This window comes from Callorhinus ursinus, unplaced genomic scaffold, assembly GCF_003265705.2.
Source record: "Callorhinus ursinus isolate GAN/ISIS: 27379988/994484 unplaced genomic scaffold, GSC_fseal_2.0 scaffold51, whole genome shotgun sequence".
Lineage (NCBI taxonomy): Eukaryota > Metazoa > Chordata > Mammalia > Carnivora > Otariidae > Callorhinus > Callorhinus ursinus.
This window is the reverse complement of record NW_027397113.1, coordinates 8361379-8389178: the sequence shown is the minus strand read 5'-3', so window position 1 is coordinate 8389178 and position 27800 is coordinate 8361379. Positions and strand designations below refer to the sequence as shown.

Sequence of the window (27800 nt, the reverse complement as noted above, 5' to 3'; positions counted from 1 at the left end):
GGCCGATCATGGTGTCCACACTTCGCCGATCCCTGGAGGAGGCTGTGTTCCAGTGACCGTTGAGGAGTTGAGGTCCCAGTCATGGGATGGGGGGGGCTGTTCTCAGCGTCCGAGGCTCCTTATTTCCTGCCTGCGCTCCCACCTGTGGCCTTGCCCTTGCCCTTGTCTGCCCTTCCCAGCTTCGTGAAAGGTGGAGGGAAGCCCTTCCCTCCTTCCCTCCTTCCCTTAACCTCCCCAAGGGCTCTCCTGCTGTCCTAGGGATTAAAAGTGTGACCCTCCCACCTGAAACGAATACAACATTGTGTGTCAACTATGCTTCAATTAAAACAAAAAAGAAACACGTGACTCTCCTGGGTGGCCCGAGGCCCTGCCTCCTGCCTGGCACTCTCCTCCTCCGGGATGTCCTCTCTAGCCTTTCCCCACCGCCCGGCCCCACAGCAGTGCCCTCACCCCCGGAGGACTTGGCACAGCGGGTCCTTTTGCCCGGACTGCCCTCCCTGACCTGTCTGCCTGAAAAACAATCCAGAAGCCAGAAGCCAGAAGCCAGCTCACAGATCCTCTGGGAGGCTTCCTTTACTCCCCCTGCAGACTTATGCCCTCTGGCGCTCTGAACGTTTCTCCAGGACCACGCTGCACGGCAGTGACCTGCTCTGTCCCTGCTTCCTGTGCCTGAAGGGGAGCTCCTGCCCTGTTCCCCCTGGCAATGCTTCTCCCTTGCCCGCCTGGGTAGCCGGCACAGCGCCAGGCTCGCAGACTCCCGAGAACTGGGTGCTGGAAGTCACAAGGAGCCCAGGTAGACAGGATGAAGGATTGGGTCTCTCTACTAGAAAATGTGCATGTGCTTCCTGGAAATGTTTCTAGGGCATTCTTGGAGTTATTATCCTGTGACCAGAACATGCCAGAGAGTTTGCAGGAACTAAGTGGACACCTTATTGTGGCTGAAACCAACGACGCCTCTGAGGAGGAGGAAGGGCAGGTGGCCAGCCTGTAAGCAGAGGAGCATACTGCAGGTCAGAGAAGGTCAGCGGCTGCCTTGCCAAAGGTAGCACAGCTGGTAAGAGTCAGGACTGGGACTGGAACCCGGAGTCTAACTGTGGGGTGGTTTTCCAAATCTGGGGCCCTGATGCATCCCCTGCAATTCTGAACATCAGTCCATGCCCCTTCGTCCCAGGGCACGAAGGAAGAAGATCTTGTGAAATTGCAGTGGCCTGGGGGCTGAGAGATCCCTGGAGGGGGAGAATAGTTCCCGCCTCCCCGAATCCCAGGCAAAGGCGAGGCAGCACCCACCTGTGACCAGCTTCGAGGCGTCCACGTTGGCAGTTGGCACTTTCGAGGGAGTTCTACGATTTCACCAGCAGCAAACAGGTGATTGTCAAAATCAACAGTTTGATTTGTTTAATACTTGTGGTCTGTTTGCTTAGTGGGAGTTTGTGGGGTTTTTTTGTTTGTTTGTTTTTTTTAAAGAAGGCAACCTGCCTAGCGTGGAGTCCGATGCATGGCCTGAACTCCTGACCCTGAGATCAAGACCCTGAGATCAGGACCTGAACTGAGATCAAGAGTCAGATGCTCAACCGACTGAGCCGCCCAGGTGCCCCGGGGAGTCTGTGGTTCTTTAGGAGGCATTAATGGGGCCCTGTGGCCGGTCTCAGGTAGTGGACTTCGTCTTGAGTTATCTCCTGGGCTTAGTGCTAGTGGCTGCCAGGCTAGGAGACAACCGGGAAGCCTGGAGACCCTTGGCTATTCAGTGGTATCCCTGAGCAGGGTAGCTGGGTCCAGACCCACTCCTGAGACCTGAGGGTACTTCTAGAACATACTATTAATAGGGACCAAGGCTGGCTCCTCAGACCTGTAGGGCTCCCCATGGGCCTGGAGGCCTCTGCTTAGACTTTGGTGGACACACCGGGATTGGAATTTGTGAATAATGCCTCCTTCAAGGGCTCACAACTCCTCATTCCAATGTAGGATCTGAGTATCATGCTAACTTTCCCAAAAGAGCTTCTGGGTGCCTGGAGCTTAAGCTGACCACTCATTAGGGCATATAAGATGCCCCCCTTCCCAACTGGGGTAATCCCACGTCCTCACCAGGGCCCTGAGCCCACCCTTAGCTTTCTCGGTGGAGGACTTGCTTCACCTTTCTAACAGAGCATGTGTGGTCTAGGACAGATGCTTAGAAGTCAGACCCAGGAGAGCCTTCCCAAGGGAAGGGAGCTCACTTGCCCTTTCCTTCCCCACCTCTTTGGTTCAAGCTGCACAAGATGATATTACAACGTCCTTTCAAACATACCTGCCTTTTACAATTTTTTGGAATAATTGGTTGGAATTTAAGTATCTAATTTTTTTCCTACTCGCCTACCTGTCAAGCCGTTCTTCCCACCTTGTGGGTATGTATGTGGTAGCAGGGGCAGGAATCCAGATTCTCTGCTTTTCTCTGGAATTGGTGATTTCTTCCAAGATTCACACCTCCTTCCCAATATTCACCCCCCTTCTGGATATACTAGATCCAGATTCTCCTCTGGGGAGCCATTTCTTCCCTTCCTACCCCTGCTTATGTGCTGTGATTATAATGGCCTCTAGCCCCAGATTCAGGAGGAGACATGTTTTCTGGCACTTGCAATAAATTTTCCAATCAGTTTGCCATTAACACCGTCTAAATGGCACCAGATTCCTTCACGGGTCGCAGAATTTTCAAGCCAGGCATGTGCCCTTGAGACTATCTGATCTAATACTTTCATTCAGTCACTCAACTAACAAAGCACGGTTCATAACTGGTCAGAACACATTCCAAGGGCCCGATGTTTCTAACCAGGAGTCAGACAGAAGGAAGCAAGAGTTGGAATCAAACCAACGAGGAAACCTGTTGAGGGGCCATCCAAGTTCCTCACCCTTCACCAGGCTCTCCCTTGTCTTTGTGAGCGATACCCACCTTTGAGGGCCATTGCCACCAGCAGCCACTCCTGCAAGCCAGGCACAGGGGCCTGACAGGGGGCAGGGCAGGCTGCGGCTGCATGAGGTCTCATTCCCTCCTGTTGTCCCTCCTGCCGGTCCATTAGCGCTGTGTCCTGTGTGGGCCCCACCCCTGTCCCTTTGCGTAAGGCTTTCATCCCCAGAGCTGTCCCCTTCGACATATCAAAGACCTGCTCTTCCTCCAAACTCCAGTCCAAATCCTGCCTGTGCCAGAAGCCTTCCAGGATCGGGGCTAATCTCTTTCCTCCTGTAACTGTGGTCCCTTCAGCCTTTAGCGAGTGACAGTTGACACTTGTGTGTCTCCGCATCATCCTTCCTCCACTGCCGTGGGGAAACCAACAGCTCAGTGGACATTCAAACCTCAGTCATCTCTGCTCCCAGTGCACAGGCCCAGGCCCTGGCCCACGACAGGGCCATTGAGCAAACTGCGTGGTTGAACTGAGTTGTGCAAAGGAGGACTCCTTGCCCCAGAAGGGTCCTTCCTTCCATGAGATATGGTCCTCTGCATTTAACTAAGGGAGAGGAGGGGCCCCTCCTCCGGCTTCTTCCTAGGAGCCCTGAATGGGAGCCTCATGAGTCAGAATTGGTCTCTGGAGGGGCTCCTGGGTGGCTCAGTCAGGTAAGCATCTGCCTTTGGCTCAGGTCATGATCCCGGGGTCCTGGGACTGAACCCCGTGTTGGGCTCCCTGCTCAATGGGGAGTCTGCTTTTCCCTCTGCTCTTACCCCTGCTTGAGCTCTCTCTCTCGCTTGCTTGCTCTCTCTCTCTCTCAAAGAAATAAATAAAATCTTAAAAAAAAAAAAAAAAGAATTGGTCTCTAGAGTTTGTCTTACAGCCGGTCAGCCTAGTCACCCCTTCAGCCCTGAACTCCTGCATTCTAAGGGAAAGGGTCCTCAGGCTCAAGCTCCATCGAGCTGAGTGGGTTATACTCAGTTCCCCCCCCAACACACTTTTTTTTAAAGATTTTATTTATTTATTTGAGAGAGAGAGAAGGAGAGAAAGTGAGAGAGTACAAGCGGGGAGGAGAGGGAGAAGCAGGCTTCCCACAGAGCAAGGAGCCGGATGCAGGGCTCAATCCCAGGACCCTGGGATCATGACCTGAGCTGAAGGCAGACGCTTAACGACTGAGCCACCCAGGTGCCCCTCGGTCCCTTTTCTTGAAAAAGAATCCAGTAGTAATAAAAATTGATGCTTAATAATAAAAGCTAATGCTTTTTGAGCCTTCACTAGATATATGCCAAACATGCCACTTGACAGATAAGGAAACTGAGGAACGGGACTACATAATAACTTGCCCAAGGACACCCACGGTTTGAATTCAGAGCCCACACTCCTAACCATTCCTCACCCCCCTACCCACTGCCCGGATCACTCAGCTCTCTGCTCCAGCTCATCCTTGGCTTCTCACCCCACTCTGTTCACCCAGGATGCCTCATGAGGCAGTCCGCACAGGGGTTTAGTAAACGCTTAGGGAACAGGTGAATGGAATCGGAATTCTGTTTACCAGGTTATCCCTAGGAAGGCATGGAAGGCATGAGAGGAACAAGAAAAATGCTGAAAGCCCAGCTTCCAGGACATTCTGTCACTGTCTGCTACATCTAGGGAAGGGGATGTTTCTGGAAAGGTCCCGGACTTCTGACAGACTCTCCTGGCTGTCTGTGTAAGATGGGAGGGCAGGCGTGCAGTTGCCTCTGGGCCAGATCCTGTGGGAGGGAGAGTACCCCAGGGAAAACCACTGCGGAAGGCAACGGCTTTGAGGTTGTGCCCCAAGTGGATGGATGGCAGAGCTGGGAGGTCTGCATCAGTCAGGATGACTTTGATTTCAAGCAGCAAACCCCACCCACACTAGCTTAGCAACAAAGGCAATTTATTGGCTCATGTAGCTGAGCCATCAGGAAGTGAACCTTGGGCATGGTTTCATCAGGGCCCTGGTCCCATTTCTCTGCAGTTTGCTCTCAGGTCTGCTCCAAACCCCTGCGGAGACTCATCCTCAGGGTCTCTTCCAGCAGCGTCGAGGGTTGCAGGCCTCCCTGTTCCGGGGGCAGGGGTGGGGTGAGAGAGGGAGGAGTGACAGACCCCACCCCACCCCCACTCACAAGCGTTGTCTGAAGGCGTCTCATTTGACCCAGAACTGCCTCTCCGAGGGTCTGCTTCTACAAGTCTGCTTAAGCAAACCAGGAAGATGGAGTTGAAGTGTTGTAAGTGGCATTTGGGCCCCAGGGCTCCCGGGAGACAGGAAGAATTTCTGCCAAGTGCTCTCTGGCCTGACTTGCTGGTATCTGATTTGACCAAATTATACAGTTATCTGGGTGGCAGGACAGTGGAACTGGGGCACCCGGCCCGTGCCCTTCAGGCTCCCGTGCTGTACGTGGGTCTGCTGAAGACCCACGAGGGGCCCAGCGCTAAGATTTGGGAGGCTCCGCTGCACATCATGGCAAACATGAAAAAGCATGCTTACATCCCATAGTCAGCAAAATCGAAAAATGATTTTAAAAGAGTTGAGTTCAGTTGCAGTTGAGTAGGTGACAGTGTTACCGTTTGTAAACATTCACTTTTATTGATTTGGCTGTTAAGTGTTTTGTAATTTGGGAGCAAACACATTTTCTGGGGCCTTTGCAAAGCTCATGGGTCAGAGGCCAAGGCCTGTTGTGCATAATGGAAGATCGGCTTGGTTGAGGATTTGTACAAGTGACCTTGGGCAAGCTGCCAACCTCTCTTGGCCTCTGTGTGATCAATCGCCCGTTGACAATAAGGAGGCTTGCATTTCTTCCCTGTGTACTGCCCTTCCGGCTGGAGGAGTAGAGGGGATAAACTGAGTGTTGCTGTAGAGCCAAGTAAACCCAGTTCCTTCGGGGTCTGTTCAACACTCGCCGAAATACAGAGAATAGTCTAGTGAATTTCCATGTACCCATCGCTCGGGTCCAGCAATCAGCCCAGAGCCCATGACTACGCCTTGTTCCATGTCTGTGTCCACCTCCTCCCCTCCCTTTGACCCAGACATAATATTATTTCATTTCTTAATATTCCAGTATGTGTCTCTAAGAGGAAATGGTTCCACTTGCGAAACACAAGCACAGAAAACAGCAATTCCTAATTTGTGGGGCACCTGGGTGGCTCAGTCAGTTAAGCATCTGACTCTTGGTCTCAGCTCAGGTCTTGATCTCAGGGTCGTGAGTTCAAGCCCCACACTGGGCTCCACACTGGGCTCCACACTGGGCTCCACACTGGGCTCCACATTGGGCAAGTAGCCTATTAAAAAAAAAAAGTAAAAAGACCTAATTTGTTTATTTGACTCAGGATTCAAACAAGATATATGACTGGTTAGGCGGTCTCTTCAGACTCCATTCCCCTCCCCCATCCCAACTCCTCCACAGGCTGGGTCCCACTGCCAGTATCTTTGTGGGGTTACTTAATATTTCCTTTGTCGCCTAAATTTCCTGTAGACTGGAAGTTAAATCCAGAGGCTTAATCAGATTTTTTTGGACATATCTCTTGGCAAAATTACTTTACAGGTGGTATTGTGTTCTTCCATCAGGAGGCACATAATAGCTGTTTTCCTGCTTGTTAGCAGCTGTTGATTTATTCACTTATTAGGATTTGCAAAATGGGGGGAATTGCTGCATCAAATGATAATCCTACTGTTAATCTTCTGAAGAAACTTCTCATTCTTTTTATGGCTACAAAGTACTCCATTGTGTGGATGCACTATTGTTCATTCTGCCAGGTCTGACTGATGGACATTTGTTGTTTTCCAGGCATTGGTTATTAAAAACAGAGCTGAAGGGCACCTGGGTGGCTCAGTTGGTTAAGCGACTGCCTTCGGCACAGGTCATGATCCTGGAGTCCTGGGATCGAGTCCCACATCGGGCTCCCTGCTCAGCGGGGAGTCTGCTTCTCCCTCTGACCCTCCTCCCCTCTCATATGCTCTCTCTCTCTCTCATTCTCTCTCTTTCAAGTAAATAAAGAAATAAATCTTAAATAAAAATAAAAATAAAATAAAAACAGAGCTGAAGAAATAGCCTTATCTCTCTCTCTCTCTTTTTTTTTTTTTTAAAGATTTTACTTATTTATTTGAGAAAGAGAGAGCACGAGGGGGCTTCTACTTCATGGCAAATACCACGCTCTATACTATAGGGGAAGAGGGTCGATACACTGTTCCTCCTTCTTTGAGGGGGGTGAGAGCAGAAGCTCAAGAGCTAAAAGTATCATAAAAAAAGAGGCTTGGGCCTTATTTTCTGAGGAACGGTCAACACATCTGCTTCAGTGAATCGATGTCTCTTGTCAGAACTCTACTGACTAGAGATACAAGCTCTGGGAGCAGGAGCAGATGGGGGAGTGGAATGGCTGGGACAAACCTTTAATGATATGGGAAGCTATCAGTCTTTAAATAACCAAGTGAAGCAACAAAAAATGCTTTCTAAAAGATGGGCTTGGGGCACCTGGGTGGCTCAGTCATTAGGCGTCTGCCTTCGGCTCAGGTCATGATCCCAGGGTCCTGGGATCGAGCCCCGCATCGGGCTCCCTGCTCGGCGGGAAGCCTGCTTCTCCCTCTCCCACTCCCCCTGCTTGTGTTCCCTCTCTCGCTGTGTCTCTCTCTGTGTCAAATAAATAAATAAAATATTTTTTAAAAATCTTAAAAAAATAATAAAAGATGGGCTTGAAGTTTAGAGGGGGAGAGATCATTTCTAGCGTGGGGGCTCTAGGAGCAATATGTTGAATTGATTTTGCTATGAAGTAGAAATAAATATTGATGAGTGGGTGGGGGTGATAAATCAATTCAATTTGCAAATACATCTGCAAATTGATTTTGGGTGGGTTGGTTTTCAAGGACTTGGTCGGCCAACGGCATGTGCTATGAGTATATGGAGGGGTCCTTTGGGAGAGTGGCAGCTCTCACCTCCCCCCAGCACCTAGAAGGCAGACCCTCAAGGTCCAGAGCAGGGTAGGGCCACAGGAAGTGGAGGGCCCCTCTTACTTGCCTCTCTGGAGGGACACCTGCATGATGTCAGACCTGTTCTACTCACCTCACAGCATCGCTGTGACAATCGACACTGTAGAATTTGACTGATGGTCAAGTACCCCACAATATTATTATCGTTCATGGAGCCTGGATTTTGTACCCACTGCCCCTCCCCACCCCAGCCATTCACAGCTCAGCAGCTCTGACCCGGCCCCTCCCTTAGGACTCTGAGGTGACCTTGATGCCCCAGGCTCCTAGAATCAGACATTGCTTGAGTTAAAGGGACCATAGAAATCGTGGTATCCCTCTCGGTGTTGGCACTGTTGGTTTAGGTGAAGGACAGTGGCAGGTGTGGACCCCCAGCTCCATTAGGACTTACTTTCCTGGGAAGCCGGGGATCCTAAGGGAACGTGTCCTGCCCCTCAGCTGCATGCAGAGGGAGGAGTTGCCCGGGTTGTCTGGTTCTTGTCCAGCCTGCCCCAAGCACAGGCCTCGTCCAGATCCAGGACCCGCTCTTCTGGGCTGAACTCAGCGTGGGCTGGGGGCGCTGCTCACCACTTTAGCCCCTTTCTCTGCTGGGCTGCAGGAAAATTAAGCTGTTCCTTCTTAGAACGAAGTGAGCTCTGCGCACTCCTCAACCCCTGGGGAGTCCCACCCACGTCCTCTGACAGAGAAACTACCAAGAACCTGCCCGAAAAGATGAAACCAAGTAGACACTATCCTGTGACTTGGGAGGGGGCCAAAGGCTTCTCCCTCTCCCTCCACATAAGCATTATGATTATTTTCATAGAGAAAACCAAGTCTGTGGGATCAGATCTCACAGGCCTGGTGTGTGGAGTTAATGGGTGTGTCAACTGGAGGAACGATAGGGTGACACTGGGGCTCAATGTTCCTAAACTTGTCTGACCTACCACGGAGGCCCTCGGGTCTCTTCCTGCCCAAGTAAGTGAAATAGACCGTTGGGAGCCATACCAGCGCCCAGGCAGCTCAGAGGCTGGAGGAAGGAGGCCAGCATTGGGGCTGAGCTGAGCCGTCAGGTGAGGATGCCTTGGGGAGCAGGCCTTGGCAGGGAGCCTGCTAGAAGGTTAACCAGTACCTTGCCTGACTTCATGGTTCCTGGGAGAAGAGATTCAGGCACCTGGGGCCTACCTTGCCAAGAAGACTGTTTTGGTTTGTAAGTTTCCAAGGCATTTGTGTCCAGAGAAGCTGAAGTTGAAGCATGTGCATACAGACAGGAAGTTTTGTCATCTCTACTCCTGGCATGTGGGAGTCAGCTGCCTGTACCAGTGCCCCACAAGGCCCTAAAAAGAGAACACAGGGCTGTCCTCTGTCCTTCTGAAAGCTTTGGGTGACTGTTGAAAACCTAGCTTTACCGTCTGGAAGAGAAGCTACTCCAGTAAGATCTCTGCCTTGTCAGGATAGCCCTCGATGTAAATGTGTATAAAATTCATGCAGATATATAAAACTTCTTGCTTCCATTGTGATCCCTGCGAGGAAAGGTCCATCTGGTTCCACCCCCGCTCCAAGAGACTCCCCAGAGGTCTCCCTGGATCTCCCAGTTTGGGCATATTCACTGTACCCCAGGACTTGCGTATATGCTGTTCCCTCTGCCAGGGGACTTTTGCCCCAGATCTTTGCTGGGCTGGCTTCTTGGTACTGATGGCTCAGCTAAAGCGTCAGCTCCTAGAGAGCTTCCCTGACCTCTATCCAAAGTGGCCCATCCCCCTAGGACTCGGTCTCTCTCTATGCCACTACTCTTTCTTCTTTATAATTGTTAATATTATTTTCTGTTTAATATGCTGACTTATATTCTCCAACCTCCACTAACAGGAACATGAGCTCCCTGAGAGCCAGGCCACTCCGTAGCGATCACTGCCATATCCCAGTGCCTGGAACGGTGCCTGGAACAGCGCCTGGCACCTGGTGGGTGTTCACTCCATAGCTGCGGAAGCAGTGGGTGGTACTTGGGTTGAAGGAGAAAGGAAGAAGGTGGTTTGGAGAAAGACATGGAAATGCAGGGCGGAGATGCCTTTTCTTTCCACCGGCTTTCTTCTTCTTGTGCCTCTTAAGGGGCTGATCACATGAGGAAAAAGGCATCCCACGGCCCCCTGTCCCTCTGAGTGCCCTCACCAACGGGGAGGCTGGGGTTAGGCCAAGGGACTGTCCCCGACAGAGGCGCATCTGGGGCAGCAGGACCCATACCCGCCACTGCTCTCTGTCTAAACCAAAACACATCTAGCCCCGGGAGCAAAGCCATTGGAAATTTTTCTCTGTGGCGCTGGAACCGGGAGCCCCATGCTGGAAAAAATGGGGTGGGCCCCTTTGACTTGCTGAACTTTATTTATTTTTTATTTATTCGAGAGAGAGAGCACGAGAGGGAAGAGGGTCAGAGGGAGAAGCAGACTCCCTGCTGAGCAGGGAGCCCGACGTGGGACTCGATCCCGGGACTCCAGGATCATGACCTGAGCCGAAGGCAGTCGCCCAACCAACTGAGCCACCCAGGCGCCCGACTTGCTGGACCTTAAAAGTAAAGTGACACAGGTGGGAACGGGTTGAAGGAACCAGGCTTCCTTCTATTTATTTGGTCAGTCCACAAGCTCCAAACTCTTCTAGCACAAGCAGGGTGCCCTTAACCCTGCCTTGTGTTGGCCCCACTTGCTGGTTGGGTTGAGTTCCTTAGAAGCAGAATCTGAGCTGGAGGTTTTTGTGCACAGGGCACGTTGAGCGGGAGCTCTCGGGATGACAACTGGCAAGAGAGGGAAGCAGGATGGGGCAAGGCTGTTTCGGCTCAGGTCCGATCACAGCTCGATTCTCTTGGAGTTCTGGAGCAGGGGTGGTGGCACAGAGCTGGTCCACCTTGACACAAGATGACAAGGGGACGGGCCTCCGTAGCCCTAAGCCACACCGTCCTCACTGCAGGTCGCCCCCCGTGGGGTGTCACGACTAGGTGGCTCCTGTCCACCGCGGCAACTCTCTGGAGAAGGGGACAGCTATGACAACATTCACAGTTGGGATTAGAACCCAAGGCAGCACCCAAATTTCCCTGTTGCCAAGGGCAGGCGCAGGGGATAGTACGTGTTTTCTAATGCACTCACCTGGAGTCGGAGTTTTGTGTTTCTGTGTGTTAGCCTTGTTGCTCTCCCTGGTCGGAAAGCTCTCACTTTGTCCTCTTACGACATTGACCCGCTGCTCAGAAAACCCATGAACGGAAACTCCCTGGGGAAACACACACACACACACACACACACACACACACACACACACAGGGAAGCAGCCTCAGAGGTCAGGTGCGTGGGACTTCCAGAGGAAGTGAGAGCTGGCCACCCGGGTCAGCTAGCCAGAGCCCACCCCTGCCGCTCGCTTTGCCCTGGGACCCAGAGCGAGCCTCTCTGCCCCGAGCCAATGCTCACTAGTCCCCCCGCGGACAGCAGAACTGAGCCCCTTATTAGTGCCACTGCCACCATGTGTCCCCTCAGGGTCTGAGAGGCTTTGGAAAGGCCCGGCCACAGACTTTGCACTTACAAAGCAAAGAGGGTCAGACTCTCTCCTTCTCTCCCCTGCTCCTTCCTCCCTGTCTTTTGTCTAATGTGCCATTGCCCGAGGGCCCGGCCCTAGGATGCCCGGGAATGGACAGAAGGACAGACAAAAGGCAAAAAAGACGTTCCTAGGACAACTGGGAGGCCGGCGTCGCCCCCGTTCTCTAACAGTACTGAGAAAGGACGCGCCCATAGACGCTAAGCCTGAACGAGAGCCAAGGCTGCGGCTGGGCTGTGGCTGCAAACCCATCTGGAGGAAGAAAATAGCGCAAAGAAAGATGTCATTCAGGCCACAAACGGTCTGTCTCTCCTGCTCCATGTCTCCCTCGCCCTCTGAATTTTTTCTTCCTACTCACGGGCACCAGCCTGTTCTGTCCTGTGACTGGTACGTGGGGGGGACAGGAGAATGGGCTCCCCAACTCTGCCCGACCAGATGGCAGCACGCCGCGGGTCCTGGAGCCCACAGGGATCCAGGCTCAGTGCTGCTCCCCCAGACGCCAGCTGTCAGCCCCGTGGGTCTTCTGTTTGCTACCACCGAGGGGACCAAAGATTTTTCTTTCCCTCAAACCATATAGTTGGGGGGCCCCTGGGTGGCTCAGTTGGTTGATCGACTGCCTTCGGCTCGGGTCATGATCCCAGGGTCCTGGGATCGAGCCCTGCATCGGGCTCCCTGCTTCGCGGGAAGCCTGCTTCTCCCTCTCCCACTCCCCCTGCTTGTGTTCCCTCTCTCGCTGTGTCTCTCTCTGTCAAATAAATAAATAAAATCTTTAAAAAAAAAACCATATAGTTGGACTCAGAGCCTTTTCTTTCAGGAGGGCTTATGGGGGGCTGATGGGAAAGGCAGCTGACACAAAGGATGGGGGCCGCCAGCTTCCCCAGGGAGAGTGACTTCTAGGCCAAGACCTTGTAGTATCTCTTTGTGTCCACCTGGCGTGGACAGTCAGTTGGGGTGAAAAGCGAGGAAGCAGTTTTCAGCATGTGTCTACTCCTGGACAATGGAAGGAAGGAGCTACTGATACACGAATCACAAAGGCCTTACACTGAATGAATCAGCCAGTCTCCAAAGGTTATATACTGTCAGATCCCATTTATCTGACTTTCTTTTTTTTTTTGGAGGTGGGGGAGGGGCAGAAGGAGAGAGCGAATGTTAAGCAGGCTCCATGCTGGCCATGGAGCATGGCCGAGTCGTGGGACTCGATCTCATGATCCTGGGATCATGACCTGAGCCGAAATCAAGAGTCGGACATTTAACCGACCGAGCCGCCCAGGCGCCATTATATGACATTCTTGAGGCCAAAACTCTAGGGTTGGAGAAAAGGCTAGTGGTTGTCAGGGGTCGTGAGTGGCGAAAGAAAAGGCATAGCAGGCGGGAGTTTTGGGGAGGAGGGGTAATGGAATTGTCGTGTATTCTGATTATGGGGACAGTTACATGAATCTGTACATGTGCTAAAATTCAAGTTGTACACCCAGGGAGAAAGTCAATTTTAGGGGCACCTGGGTGGCTCGGTTTGTTAAGCGTCTGACTTCAGCTCAGGTCAGGATCCCGGGGTCCTGGGATCGAGCCCCACATTGGGCTCTCTGCTCAGCTGCGAGTCTGTTTTTCCCTCTCCCTCCATGATCTCTCTCGCTTTCACTCTTTCTCAAATCAATAAATTAAATCTTTTTTTAAAAAGTCAATTTTAGGGCACCTGGGTGGCTCAGTCGTTAAGCGTCTGCCTTCAGCTCAGGTCACGATCCCAGTGTCCTGGGATTGAGTCCCGCATCGGGCTCTCTGCTCCTTGGGAGCCTGCTTCTCCCTCTGCCTCTCTCTGTCTCTCCCTCTGTCTCTCATGAATAAATAAGTAAAATCTTTAAAAATAAATAAATAAATAAATAAATAAATAAGTCGATTTTACTGTAGTGACAATTTTTCAAATAAGAAAAAGTGAACGATGATAATAATGCATGACATTTGCTTCCTACGTACCCAACGCTGTGCTAAGTGCAGTACCTCTAATATCTCATTTATTCCTCTCAATAAGCCCATTTGGTGCTTCGGTGAAACAACTTGTTCATGGTCATGTAGTGAGTGTGGCAGAGCAGAAACTTGAACCCATGTCCGTCTGACTCAAGAGCCCGAGATCTAACTGATCTGGAAACAAAGGCAGAAGAAACATTATTGAATTTCCTTACTACTTGCAGCCCATTGACAAGTCCTTGAGGCGGGCGGAGTGACATTCCTCTAGGGACTCAACTGCCTGGATGTTGACACTTTCCTAAGGGCAAAAAGGCAATCTTAGCTGGACCCCCAGGATCCTTTGGAATAAAAAAATTTTTTTTATTTTAACAAAAAAATTCCTTTGGAAACTTCCTTTATCTCTTACCCGCCCCCCCCATATAGGTTGGCAATCATCCCCCAAGGATATGACCCGCTGATATACATCTGAAGGGTCTCATTGAGTAAGGGACAGGCGGGGCTGGGTAGGGAGGGATGGGTAAGGGGCGACGGGATCAGGCTTCACAGAAATCCCAGAGATAAGAGAACAAACCAGACCACCCTGCCCTGCGGGTCGGAGGTGGGTTGCTTTTCGTTTTTTGTTTTTTTACCGGCAGTCACATTGTAAACAGACCCCAAAGAAGAGGTCAGCCATTAAAGATGTTATCACCAGTTCTTCCTCAAACCAAGACATCACAAGAATGTTAACGGCCACAGGCTCTGTGGTCTGTTCTAAATAAAAGACTTGTCAGTGGAGGCCCATGTTGGCAACCAGCTCGGGACCCCCTCTCCTGAGAGCTTTTTCGGTGTCCTTGCTTTACTCACTCTCCTTTGCAAGATTCATTTTTTGACACCGTGAAACAAGAACCTCGCTCTCTGGCTTCATGACCATAGTGCCTCATTTGGAGGAGAGGGCGGGAGTGGGAAGTGATCGCAGGGCGTGAAGACCCGGGCTTGGAGGGGTTCTCTTCTAATGGAGGAAAACTATCAGGGAGGTGGGGGAGGATTGGCCCCGGTTATGGAAGGGGCCACAGGGTTGAATTTATACCCATCTGCTTAAGATAACTCTTTGAGACCCCACCCCATTTTGCCAGGTTTCCCCCAGGGTCCAGGGCTGGGTAGCTGATTGGAGCCACACTCCACTGGAAGCCACCCTCACGCTGAAGGAAACACGTGACTGCACTGGTTAGAGCCTTCTGCCCAGGGCCAGGGGTGGGGAAAATGGGGATTGGCGGAGAAGGGGGCCTTTTTCATTTTTTTTTTTCCTATTTATACGTCCCATAAATTGACTTCTTTTCCTGTTTTTTAAAGAAATCTTTAATCTGTTGGACGGTGCAGGAAGGGGAGGGACAACTCAGAGCCTGCCCCTCAGATCACTGAAGTTGTCCCACAGAAGTCAGTGGACCTACTGAGTCCTCCATCCTGCAGGGTGAGCGGGGGTGACAAAGTGCAGGGAACATTCTGGTAAGAGGTAACACCAGAAGCAAGAGCCTGATGTTGGAGAGAAGCAGCACCTATTTAGCAAACTGCAGATGTCAGTGTGTCTCAGGACAGCTAAGCATTAAGCTCTAGGAACAGCATGTGGGAGCTGAGCCTGAGGGGGTGGGGGGCAGAGCATGCAGGGACGCCAAGCCGACTTTATCCTAAGGGCAAGTGGGCAGGCAGGGGTGGGGGTGGGGGGATGGTGACATTGAGAAGGGTTACTCGAGACTGGCGGACAGCAGCGGTTATATCCAGGTTATATCCAGGAGTGAGATTGCGTGGCCTGGAGTCTGCCAGTGGATAGGTTCAGAGAGTATTTAGGGAGTATGGACAGTCCTTGGAGGCGAATCAGGTTGGGAGTAGGGAGGAAGGGAGAACTCACAGAGGTCCGACTCAATAAAGATGCTTTTTCTTGAGATGGGGACACAGGAAGAGGTGGGGTTGTGAGGAGTTTGCTTGTGTAAACATTCTATTTTAGGTGCTCCTGGGTGGTCGGAGTGCAGATGCCCCTTTGGTGGTTAACTGCAACATTCCAGAGCTCAGGGAGAGCTGACCTGCAGTGCGGGCTTGGGGGCCACCAGCATTATGAATGGGTCTAAGGAGGCTTGGAAGTACACAACCTGACCAGGAAAAACTGGGAAGAGAGACCTGAAGAAGGACAAGGCACAGCCCCGGGCCCCCCACATCTTAGCTCAGTCATTCCCACACCACCCTCACTGTATTAGCCCTGTCAGTACACTTCTTCTATTGTCTTCTATTAAATAGAAACTTCTTCTAGTTCTCTCATTTTCAACGTGATGGATTTATTTCAAAGGAAAATTTACATAATGTGTGAAAAATCAACATCGTAGCCATGAAGAACATTGATGATAAACAAATACAATGGAAACATAGCAATATACTGCACAATTCTAGCTTGATAAAGGAAAGATGCAAATATTCGTCCTGCGTGCCCCCAAACTGAGACTTGGTCCCCAGAAGAAGCCAGGATTGGGAGAAAATCAAAAAGGAAGTAACTCGGGCGCCTGGGTGGCTCAGTTGGTTAAGCGACTGCCTTCGGCTCAGGTCATGATCCTGGAGTCCGGGATCGAGCCCCACATCGGGCTCTCTGCTCAGCGGGGAGTCTGCTGCTCCCTCTGACCCTCTTCCCTCTCGTGCTCTCTCTCATTCTCTCTCTCAAATAAATAAATAAAAGATCTTTAAAAAAAAAAAGGAAGTAACTCCTTGGCGACACCTGGTACCAGCTCTGTTGGTACCAGTGTGATACACGCCCTTTGTTTCAGGGAGGGGCCCTCAACCTTTATCTCTAAAGGACCAGACTCAATATTTAGGCCCCCGAGGGCCACTTACATCCCTGCTGAGTTCTTAGCGCAGGTTGGACAAGACAGGCCCATGCCTGGATTTGGCCCACGGGCTGTGGTTAGCCACCCCCTGATTTAAAGGATGGAGAGAAGGGCAGACCCCAAAAGAGACAGGGTGCCACAAGGGAGTTCCTAGGCATTCAACTCCTGACCACGAATCAGCGTCCTGGCCCCAGCCACGCATGACCCCTCTCTATCTCTGTTTTTAGGCTCCTCCCACACAGGGTAATTCTTTATCCCCCAGGAGTCTTGTGGGAGATTTGGCCACACCTCCTTTGCTGATGGTGGCACAGGGTCGGAGACTCTCAGAACCCAGTGTTCAAAAGCCACTCTGGGGCTAAGTCCGCATTTCAGCACCAATGTCTCCCTCTTCTGACGTCACTCCTTGCTTACTTCCTTCCCTTCAGGACCCCTCTGCGCCTTGGCCGAAGGCCTCACTGTTCCTCCCTCCCTCTCTGAAGATTAGCCACACTGAGGTCACCTCCAATGACCTCCGATCACTGTGGCTGCCAGCAAGTCCTTTCCTTCCTCAAGGGAGGAGGTGAATTTCAGTGACCCCTCCCCAGCCTTGGGTTTGGGTGGGTCTTCCTTCCATCCGAGGTGGAAGTGGTGTTCTAGGTCTTCCAGGGGAAGGCCCTAAGAAGCCCCACAGGTTCTCACGGAAACTGTCTTTGGGTATTTGTTTAGGGGGAAGCCAGCTGCCTTGAAAGAAGTTGGACAATCCTAAGACCACCATGTTGTAAGGACTCCCAAGGTAGTCAAGTGGAGAGAACCCACGGAAAGAGAGATGCTTGGCACCCCAGCTGTCCCAGCCCAGGAGCCAGACAAATTTAAGTAGAGAAACCAGCAAATGGGCACCAGCCCCCACTGCAACCTCATGACCCCAAGTAAGAGCTGCCCCACTGAGCCCAGTTGACTCCTAGACCATGAGAGATAATAATAAATTATCCTTTTTAAGCCACTACATTTTGGAGTGGTTTTTTACATGTCAATAAACTTCTGGAACACCACCTGAAAGTGAGGTCTCAATCCAGGAAGTTTTCTGTCACACCGAGGCACAAGATTTAAACTCTCTTCTCCATTCCAAACCAGAAGAATTTTCCTCAGCTTTGCAAGTCAATCTCTGGTCCCCTCACCAGAAACTCATATAAATTTTGCAGCCAAATCTGGTTGCTCAGTCTTGAGCAACAGGAGCTGCTCAGTTGTGGCAGGTATTTTTGTTTGGCTGACTGAGTAGTTCCCAAAACCTTTCTTCCTGTCTTCCTGTCACTGCAAAGCCTGGGATGGCCAGATATACCCCTTCTGGCTTTGCTGTAGAAGGCTTTACTACCTCTCTGGCCAATGTTGTGAAGAAGGTTCAGCTGTTGGGTCCTTGAAAACAGTCTTTGCTTGCTGATAAGGAAGAAACTCGGCCTGGCACCATCCCGTTTCCTGCTTCTGAGCATGGTGTAAAAATGTAATATATGGGGCTGCTGCAACCATTTTGACACCGTGAGGAGAAGGCTAAGAGAACCAGAAAGACCATGGCCCAGAGCCTTGTCATGTTGTATGAGAAAAATAAACAACTATTTCTTTAAGACATTGTTGGTCAGGGTTTATTATTATTATTTGTGATACTTTTCTTACTGTGGCATCAATCTTGTCCACTTTAGGGGCGCCTGGGTGGCTCAGTCAGTTAAGCATCTGCCTTTGGCTCAGGTCATGATCCCGGGGTTCTGGGATCGAGTCCCACATCGGGCTCCCTGCTCAGCGGGGAGCCTGCTTCTCCCTCTGCCTGCCACTCCCCCTACTTTGTGCTCTCCCTCTCTCTGTCAAATAAATAAATAAAATCTTAGGGGGAAAAAAAATCGTGTCCACTTTAGAGACCAAAGTTCTCGTTTTTCCCTATAAAGAGGGCCTCCCTTTCCAGTCTTCCACGATGAGCCAAATTTTGGTGTCCAGCAGCCAGAGAATCAGGTGGAGGGAAAAGGAAGGTCCCTTTACCTGGGGCTTGAGCAGGGGATTGGTGGGGAAGGTTCTGGCACTGAAGTCTTGGGGCACAGTTGATGCATACTCTCCCTACTCTAGGGCCTAAGGACCTTCCCTAGCTTTAGCCCTGAGTCCTGCGTATTTGAGGAATCAAAGATGCCACCCCTGAACAGAGCACCAGGAAGCGCCCCCTGATACTGGTGATGGGCAGGGGCAGCGGCAGGCCATGGACGCAGCCATGGAGAGTGAATCGAAGAGACTGGGCTGCAGTCCCAACTCTACCACTAACCATTTGTGTGTCCCTGTACCTCACCCAACTCCCTGAGGGCAAGTGTGCTGAGCCTTCATCCGTGAATAGGACATTCTGTGTTCCTAGGGAACCGGCTCGCCCCAGGCCCTTGGTCTCTGGGCTTCTTCTCACAAACACAAGTCATCCAGGGCAGTGAGGGGCCCACAGACAGCAGTTAGCAATGCCATTCTGGGAGCTTCCATCTTCCCAGGTCCTTGGAAATGGGAACCCGAGACCCTGGAGGCCTGAGAGCAGCTCACAGTCACACGGTGGCCCTAGCGCCAGGTGGTGGGGGGCAAGGGGCAGGAGGGAGGCAGAGATGACCCGGGAAATCCCACCTGAGCAACACAGAACAGGGAAAGGATTCAGGTTCCTAAGCGCCCTGATCTGCCGTCAGCCCCCTCCGGCTTGCTTCCTGCTGCTGGGACAGAGAGGTGGGTGGGTGCAGGCGGGATCCCAGAAACCTGGGAGCCCTGACCTCTGGAAAGTTTGGGTTTTTTTCCCCTCGTTTTCTGGGAGGTTGAGCTGCTGGGAAGTTCCCACCACACGCTGCGCCTCTGGCTTTCCTGAAACCTGTAGAGCCAGCCAAAAAAGGGTTCTGCCCACAGGCCCCTGGAGCTACAAATCCTCTCCTCCCTGTGCCCAGGGAAGACTGTTCTACCTCTCCCCTGGGGGAACGCCCGCAACTATAATAATAACACAAGTCTGATCATGGCCTTGGGAGTGCTTCGGGCAATTTTTTCACACCTTATCTCATTCAGTTCTCCGGGAGTCTGACAAGTGTTCTGTTGGCTTTACAGATTAGGAAACAGGAGCAAAGAAGCTGGGTAATCTGCCAGGAGGTACACCAGCCAAGAAGTGACACAACCGCAGTTCCCACTCAGGCTTATTGACCTTACTTCCTCCTCCAGGCTGGCTTCCCCATCACCTGGCGTATGGCACACAGGGCTCCGTGGGGTCTGGTCCCCACCGGCTCTCATCTCCTTCTAATGCTTTCGCCGTACCACATCCCCCAGACCACCGTCTGCAAGAGCTGTTGCCTCAGCCCGTTAAGTCCTTGTCCCCCTTCCCAACCCTAAACACACACACACACACACACACACACTCCTCCCTATTCTTCCTGGTTAATTCCTGTAAGGCCCCCAGGCTCAGTTCCTTCCCGTGGGCTTGCCACTTAGGTGGGGGTTAAGTTCCAAAGTGGGGGGCAGGGTGAAGATCTACATGGGAGGCCACGCCACCAGTCCTCCAGGAGCCCACTCAGCCAGCATTCCCTCCAGCATTGCAACCATTGCCCTTTCTCCGTTGAGCATCAGGCAAGGGGGTTCTTTGCATTTAGGGGACATGTTATGCATCAGAGTGATCCTTTGCATGGTGGCACATTCTCCCTGAGGACATGCGGATTCACACCTCCTGTCTCCCCCCAACACTGGCCCTGATGCTCTCGGAGTGGGATGGTGGCCTGCGTTGGCAGAGTGGGGTCATGGAAGCTTCCTGCAGCTGATTGTCACATCCTATGTGCATGCAACTCTTTCGATTTCAGTGATTTGAGCTCAGCAAAAAGACACTAAAGATAGAAAGCTGTGAATGCAGATGCTAATGCCAGATTTAAGAAAATGCTTGAATTCTCTTGAAGAGAGGAGATGTGTGGGGAGAGCTACACTGGGACTTCTACTGAATCTGCAATATTTTGTTCTAATATTTTATTACTTGAAAAATAAGAGCCACATATGGTATAAAGTTGAATCTGGTGGTAGGTACAGATCTCTAGCACATCATTGCCTGTCCTAAGCTTGAAATAGTTCATAATTAACACTATTTGCCATGTTTGTTCTTCTGTGGGGCATTGTGGTAGGGTGAATAATGCCGCCCCAAAGATATTTGGGTCCTTATCCCAGGACCTGTGAGTATGTTACCTTATACAGCAAAAGAGACCTTGCAGATATGATTAAGTTGAGGATTTTGAGACAGAGGGTTATCTGGGTGGGTCCGATGTAATCCCAAAGGCCATTATAAGAGAGGGGTAGTTGCAGACGAATGGATAAAGAAGAGGTGGTATATATACACAATGGAATATTATGCAGCCATCAAAAGGAATGAGATCTTGCCATCTGCAACGACGTGATGGAACTGGAGGGGGTTATGCTGAGTGAAATAAGTCACTCAGAGAAAGACATGTACCATATGACCTCGTTGATATGAGGAATTCTTAATCTCAGGAAACAAACTGAGGGTTGCTGGAGTGGTGGGGGGTGGGAGGGATGGGGTGGCTACTCCCCTTCATTCTTCCCCTCCTGCTATCTTCTTCTTCTTTTTTTTTTCTTAACATATATTGCATTATTTGTTTCAGAGGTACAGATCCGTGATTCATCAGTCTTGTACAATTCACAGTGCTCACCATAACACATACCCTCCCCAATGTCTATCACCCAGCCACCCCCTACCTCCCCCCCCCCACATCGGAAGAGCGTAGACCATATTTTTTTCTCGAAAGACATGTATCATATGACCTCACTGATATGATACATGTCTTTCTTTGGCACTACTGGGTATTTACCACAAAGATACAAATGTAGGGATCCGAAGGGGTACGTGCACCCCGATGTTTATAGCAGCAATGTCCACAATAGCCAAACTGTGGAAAGAGCCAAGATGTCCATCGACAGAGGAATGGATAAAGAAGATGTGATATATATACACAATGGAATATTATGCAGCCATCAAAAGGAGTGAGATCTTGCCATTTGCAACAACATGGATGGAAGTGGAGGGTGTTATGCTGAGTGAAATAAGTCAATCAGAGAAAGACATGTAACATATGACCTCACTGATATGAGGAATTCTTTTTTTTTTAAAGATTTTATTTATTTATTTGAGAGAGAGAGAGAATGAGAGATAGAAAGCACGAGAGGGAAAGAGGGTCAGAGGGAGAAGCAGACTCCCTGCTGAGCAGGAAGCCCGATGTGGGACTCGATCCCGGGACTCCAGGATCATGACCTGAGCCGAAGGCAGTCGCTTAACCAACTGAGCCACCCAGGCGCCCTGATATGAGGAATTCTTAATCTCAGGAAACAAACTGAGGGTTGCTGGAGTGGTTGGGGGTGGGAGGGATGGGGTGGCTGGGTGATAGACATTGGGGAGGGTATGTGCTATGGTGAGCGCTGTGAATTGTGCAAGACTGTTGAATCACAGACCTGTACTTCTGAAACAAATAATGCAATATATGTTAAGAAAAAAAGAAGAAGAAGAAAGGAGGGGAAGAATGAAGGGGAGTAAGTCAGAGGGGGAGACGAACCATGAGAGATGATGGACTCTGAAAAACAAACTGAAGGTTCTAGAGGGGAGGGGGGTGGGGGGATGGGTTAGCCTGGTGATGGGTATTAAAGAGGGCACATTCTGCGTGGAGCACTGGGTGTTATGCACAAACAATGAATCATGGAACACTACATCAAAAGCTAATGATGTAATGTACGGTGATTAATATAACAATAAAAAAATTAAAAAAAAAGAGAGGGGTAGTTGCAGGAGACCAAGAGTCAGGAGATGTGAAGACAGAAGCATAAATTGGGGTGATGTGGTTACAGGTCGAGGAACGTGGGCAGCCCCTATGAACTAGAAAAGTCAAGGAACTGATTCTCCCTGAGAGTCTCCAGAAGGAATGTGGGCTTGTTGACACCTTTCTAGCTCCTGTAGGACTCATTTTAGACTTGGCCTCCAGAACTGTAAGATAATAAGCTTGTGCGGTTCAAAGCCACTAAGTTTATGGCAATTTGTCACAACAACATGCATTTGGATGGTCAACGACTACACCAATGGGTGGTGATGCAATTTCTTGCAGTGGGAACAAGAGGGCCAGGGGAGGCAGCCCTCCAACCCAGGATAGCCTTGCTGGGATTCCTGAGTCCTGCGTCCCCAGCCCTCTGCTTTCGCTAGAGTCCAGTCAACTCTAACTTCAGCAGGAGAGCAAAGATGCAAATGGTGGAACCAAGAGCCCTAACCTGCTTGGCCAATGTCAACACTCTATCATGGCCTCAAATACCCAGTTCCTCCTGAGGTTCTTTGCCAAGATACAAAATACCCCTGGTCTGAGTTTTAACTGCCTACGGCTTCTCGTCCGGGTCTTGCAAATAAAAAGACCGATTTTCTAGTAGGTGGACACCCAAGTGCTTCTAATCCCTCACCGTCCCCCTTCCTTGTTCTTCTGCTGCTCTGGAGGTCACTGGGCAGGTGGCTTCTGACCTCCAAGTCAATACAATAATTCTTTGTGAGCACCCAGTCTGCAACAGTGCTGAGTTCTGGGGGTGGGAGGGATGGGGTCCTTTTGGAGATGCCCTGCCCCACTCACCTTAGGAGTTTACAGTCTCGTAGGGGAAACTGTGACACATACCTGGACAGTAGCAGAACAAGGCACATGTGACTAGCAGGAGGGAAGGCTCCAAGATCCCCCACTTACTGAATCACCTAATTGTTAGGGCTCCAAACTCATTACCCATCTGCCCACCTAGACTCTAAACTCTGAAAATGGGGTCCTTTGTCCTGAAGGAGCATAGGATCTTACTAGAGAGACAAAAAACACAGAAAAATACAAAATTCACTAGCAATACCCAGTAGTATTGGTAAGGATGTGAGTGCCCTCTTATTGCCAGGACAGCTCTGGGGACTCAGAGAGGAGAAAGTAGTGAAGGCTCTTCAGGGGAGGTGGGAATCCATTTGGGTTCTTTAGACCCTCAGAACTTGTGGTGGGAAAGGCATGGAGTCATTCTCAGCCATGGGGGATGCGGTCAGAAATTTGAAGGGAGGGACACCTGAGTGACTCAGTTGGTTAAGCATCTGCCTTCAGCTCGGGTGGTCATCCTGGGGTCCTGGGATCGATCCTGTATCGGGCTCCTTGCTCTGCGGGGAGGCTGCTTCTCCCCTCTGCCTGCCGCTCCCCCTGCTTGTGCTCTCTCTAACAAATAGATAAGTAAAATCTTTAAACAAAGAGAGAAAGAAATTTGAAGGGAAAGGGACAGAATGAGCAAATGTGAAGGTGCTGACAGCAAAACGTGTTCCCAGTTATGAGTTGGTCAGGAGGGGCTGGTGTCAGCAGCTGGCGAGGTTGGGTTTTGTGGGAGGGAGAGAGAATAATCTACGCTCATTAAATGAAACCCACGTCAAACCCGAGTGCCCCTTTAGTGATGCATCAGTGCCTCCCTAGAACCTGTTCAACCTTCCCTTGCGAGTCCGTCAGGGCGGCACGGAGCAGGAACTCAGGGGTTCCAGAGCTTTGGGCAGGGCAGGTGGCCTGAGCAAACAGGATAAGGAGGAAATCTCTGAGAGGGAGGGACAGTTTATAATCCAATGTGCTCAAAGACATGGGGGCGGGGTAATGTGTTGAAGTGATAAAGGTTAACTGGAAGAATTCAGTAAAGGAGATTATTCCCAGGAATAAGGAGAGTCACCGACAAAGATTCATAGCCAGTCACCTTCCCTGGAGAAGGGAAATCAGTCAAAACCTCAGCAGGAAGCAGCCAGAATATTTTGTTGTTCACATTAAAGTCTGGCCAAGGGACAACGGAGAGCCACTGTTGCCCAGACAGAGGGGGTCCTCTGGACAGTCAGTAAGAAGAAGATAAAGCAAGGGGGCTGCCCCACAGTGGCTGAGTCCACATGAAGGATGGGGGACTCAGGAGTCAGTGGGGGCTGGGAGGGAGGGAGGTGACATGACCTTGCACAGAGCCAGCTCTGCTCTGGGCTTAAGAGGAAATGTTAGAGAAAAATCAAGGGCGAAGAAAGGACCTGCGGATATGATGCCATTGGAACACGGGAGAGAAAGGGGTAGCGAGAAGAGATGAGAGCTGCAGGCCAGCGAGGTTGGGGGAGCCATGAGGATAATGTGCAGTAACCAAGATGGGGTAAAAACAAGATGATCATGCAGAAAGCAAAGGCTCTGAGAACAATAGGTCATGGGAAAGAAGAACAAAGACCCCAGAACAGTCATACTGTAGTCCCCAGGATTCGGTTACACAAAGGGGACTAAGAGCATCTGCCAAACAGTGACAAGCGTCCCGCTGTCTGGCTGGGCTGGGAAGCCAGGCTCCGTAGAAAGCGTGGACATACAGCAAGCCTTCATGAATTGGGTGGGCTTTCTTCGTGGAGTGATACGGGCAGGGTCTTGCACTCCAGCAGGGATGACTGTAAGTCCTCGTCCAGGCCATTCGGGGCGTTGGAATGTTCTGTGGCAGCGTTGCTGTGACAACACTCAAAAGTCAGAGCCTCTCTCGGTTGCCAACGTTTTATAGTTTCTGATAGTTCTCTGTGATCTGGACGGGAGGGTAGGGTACCTCACAAGGGACAGTATGACAGTGGTTGAAGTGCAGGCTCTATGCTCAGGTGGTCTGGGTTCATATCCCTGCTTAGCTCCTTTCTAGCAGTGAGAACGCTGGCCTTGATTTTATGATCTGAAAAATGTGTATAATGATAATACCCACCTGACAGGGTTGTTGTGCATAGTGAATGAGTGCAGATATGTTAAATGCTTGGAACAGTGACACGTTAGTAATTAAGATTTATTAGAGTTCACAAGCCCAAAATACTGGGATAGGTAGTAGGAAGCCCTAAATTGGGGGAGGAGAAGCTGCTTTTGGGTAGGCTGTTGGTGTGATTTACCTAGTGGGGGTTCAGAGAGATGGGTAGGGGCTTCCTACTAGGGGCTTGGGTGTGACCTTTCCTGGGTTCACTGGCATTTCTTATTGAACCAAGTCTAAGAGACACAGCCAAAGGCCTCATCTGTTCACCAAGTAATCAATAATGTTTGCCCTGGCTGAGTTGTGTGCTGGGCCCTGGGCTTCATTGCTCCCGGCCCTGGAGATCTGTCACACGGTCCAGCTATTTGACATCTAAAGAAACAAAATCAGAGATTTGGATTCTGCCACTGGCTAGCATTTTGACCTTCTTTGCCTTGGGTTTCCTCCTCTACCTCAGAAAGCCGTTGTGAAGATCTCTAATGAGTAAAGTAAGCAGAGGCAAAGAAAACCAGGTCCCTCCTGAGCACTGTTTACAAAGCTCGTATGCAAATAGAGTGGAGCCCTAACTGAAATAGAAACTATGAAATTAATAGAGACTAGCTTTAAGGTAATATCCTTACAGACTAGAGGTAAAGAAGGACTTCTTTTCAAAACTTCAAAAGCACAGTCATAGGACTCAAAATTACTGTGATCCCTTTAAATAAAGGAGTTCTGTAAAACGAAAGACACAACGGTCAAAGATAACGAAAAGATAACAGATTGGGAACAGAGAGCGCAATCTCTAAAGCCAAAAGGACCGGCAGATATGGACCTATCTAGAACAAACAGGATCTCCTACTCATCAACAAGACAGAGAGAACTGAACGGAAAAATGGGCAGAGTATAAGGGGTCATTTTCAGAATAAGACACAAAAGATCTAAACAAACACATGGAGAGAAGTTTATTGGGTACAAGGTAATTGCAAATTAAACCGAGTTATCACTTTCCACCTATTTGGCAAAAATTTTAAAAGCTGAGTGTTACCCACCGGGTTAAGGATATGGAACTATAAGCTCGCTACATGACCGGTGGTGAGGTGTAGGGGGTGTAGCCGCTGTGCAGAGCAACCTGCCATACTTAGCCAGACTATCTCCATGTATGGTATGCCCCACAACCGATAATCGATAATCTGCTCCTGGGAGTGCGCGTGTGTATCCCGAACCCTCTCGTGCAGGGGACATGTGCACGCGATGCTCATGATAGCTAAGGGTTCTTGTGGGGACATGGAACTGGGCACAATCCAGGACCCTTCAGGGCGGGCATGGACAGGTTAAGACCTGGTGGCAGCATTCTATGGATTACCACACAGACATGAGGAGGGGGTAGATGCCCAGAGAGCGACACCGGTGGATGAGACTAAGACATTGCAAGAAGAAAGCGTGCATGCATTCTGGTTTACATGAACATAGCCAACAGAAATAAAAATGAAAATACATGCGTAGATGGGGCGCCTGGGTGGCTCAGTCGTTAAGCGTCTGCCTTCGGCTCAGGTCATGGTCCCAGGGTCCTGGGATCGAGCTCCGCATCGGGCTCCCTGCTCCGCGGGAAGCCTGCTTCTCCCTCTCCCACTCCCCCTGCTTGCGTTCCCTCTTTCGCCGTGTCTCTCTGTCAAGTAAAGAAATAAAAATCTTTAAAAGAAAAAAAAGAAAATACATGCATAGAAAACAACAAACAGAAATTCCAACAACACAAACGGGCAAACAGGAAACACGTCAGGATGGTTGTTTGTGGGGGAAAGGGGAATGGGAATTGCGCTAAAAGGACGTAGCTGTTTAGAAAAAGGGTTTAGCACAGAAACTGGCATGCAGTAAGGGCTCCTTGAGTGTTCGTTATTATTGATTAACCAAAAAAGAATAGTCCGACAATATTTGTAAGTCGAATCATTATGCCGTACACCTTAAGCTTATCCAGTGCTGTATGTCGACTGTATCTTAATAAAACTGGAGGGAAGACAAAGAAAAGTCAAGGCAGTGAATGCTACTCCCCAAGCGTGCATTTTGGTAAGCTCCAGGAGGAGACAGGGTCCGATTAAAATTTACAACTTCAAAAAAAAATTAATTAGGGGCGCCTGGGTGGCTCAGTCGTTAAGCGTCTGCCTTTGGCTCAGGTCATGATCCCAGGGTCCTGGGATCGAGCCCCACATCAGGCTCCTGCTTCTCCCTCTCTCCTTCCCCCTGCTTGTGTTCCCTCTCTCGTTATGTCTTTCTCTGTCAGATAAATAAATAAATTAATTTAATTTAAAACTTCCGCCCTGAAAAAGACAGTATCAAAAGAACGAGAAGACAAGCCACAGACTCAGAGAAAATATTTGCAAAAGACACATCTGATAAGGGCTGTTGTCCAAGGTATACAAACAACTCTTAAAACTCAACCACAAGGGGCGCCTGGGTGGCTCAGTCGTTAAGCGTCTGCCTTCGGCTCGGGTCATGATCCCAGGGTCCTGGGATGGAGTCCTGCATCAGGCTCCCTGCTCCGCGGGAAGCCTGCTTCTCCCTCTCCCACTCCCCCTGCTTGTGTTCCCTCTCTCGCTGTGTCTCTCTCTGTCAAATAAATAAAATCTTAAAAAAACCCCAAAACTCAACCATAAGAAAATGAGCAACCTGATTTTTAAAATGAGCCAGAGACCTTAAAAGGCACCTCACCAAAGAAGGTATACAGATGGCAAATAAGCGAATCAGAAGAGGCTCTATGTCACGTCATTGCAGAAGCGCAAATAGAAACAA

At 50.4% G+C, this 27800-nt stretch overlaps 2 long non-coding RNA genes across 2 annotated transcripts; one reads left to right on the top strand and one right to left on the bottom strand.

The window, feature by feature from the left end:
- The first annotated feature begins 966 nt into the window (after positions 1 to 966).
- On the top strand, positions 967 to 17202 carry LOC141370965 (uncharacterized). The gene is made up of 3 exons (XR_012375495.1): positions 967 to 1054; positions 1172 to 1365; positions 16965 to 17202. It is a non-coding gene; the product is annotated as an uncharacterized lncRNA (long non-coding RNA).
- Positions 10469 to 11153, bottom strand: LOC112829625 (uncharacterized). Its single transcript, XR_003209733.2, has 2 exons — positions 11019 to 11153; positions 10469 to 10913 (listed from the first exon to the last, which is right to left on the bottom strand). It is a non-coding gene; the product is annotated as an uncharacterized lncRNA (long non-coding RNA).
- Positions 17203 to 27800: the final 10598 nt, after the last annotated feature.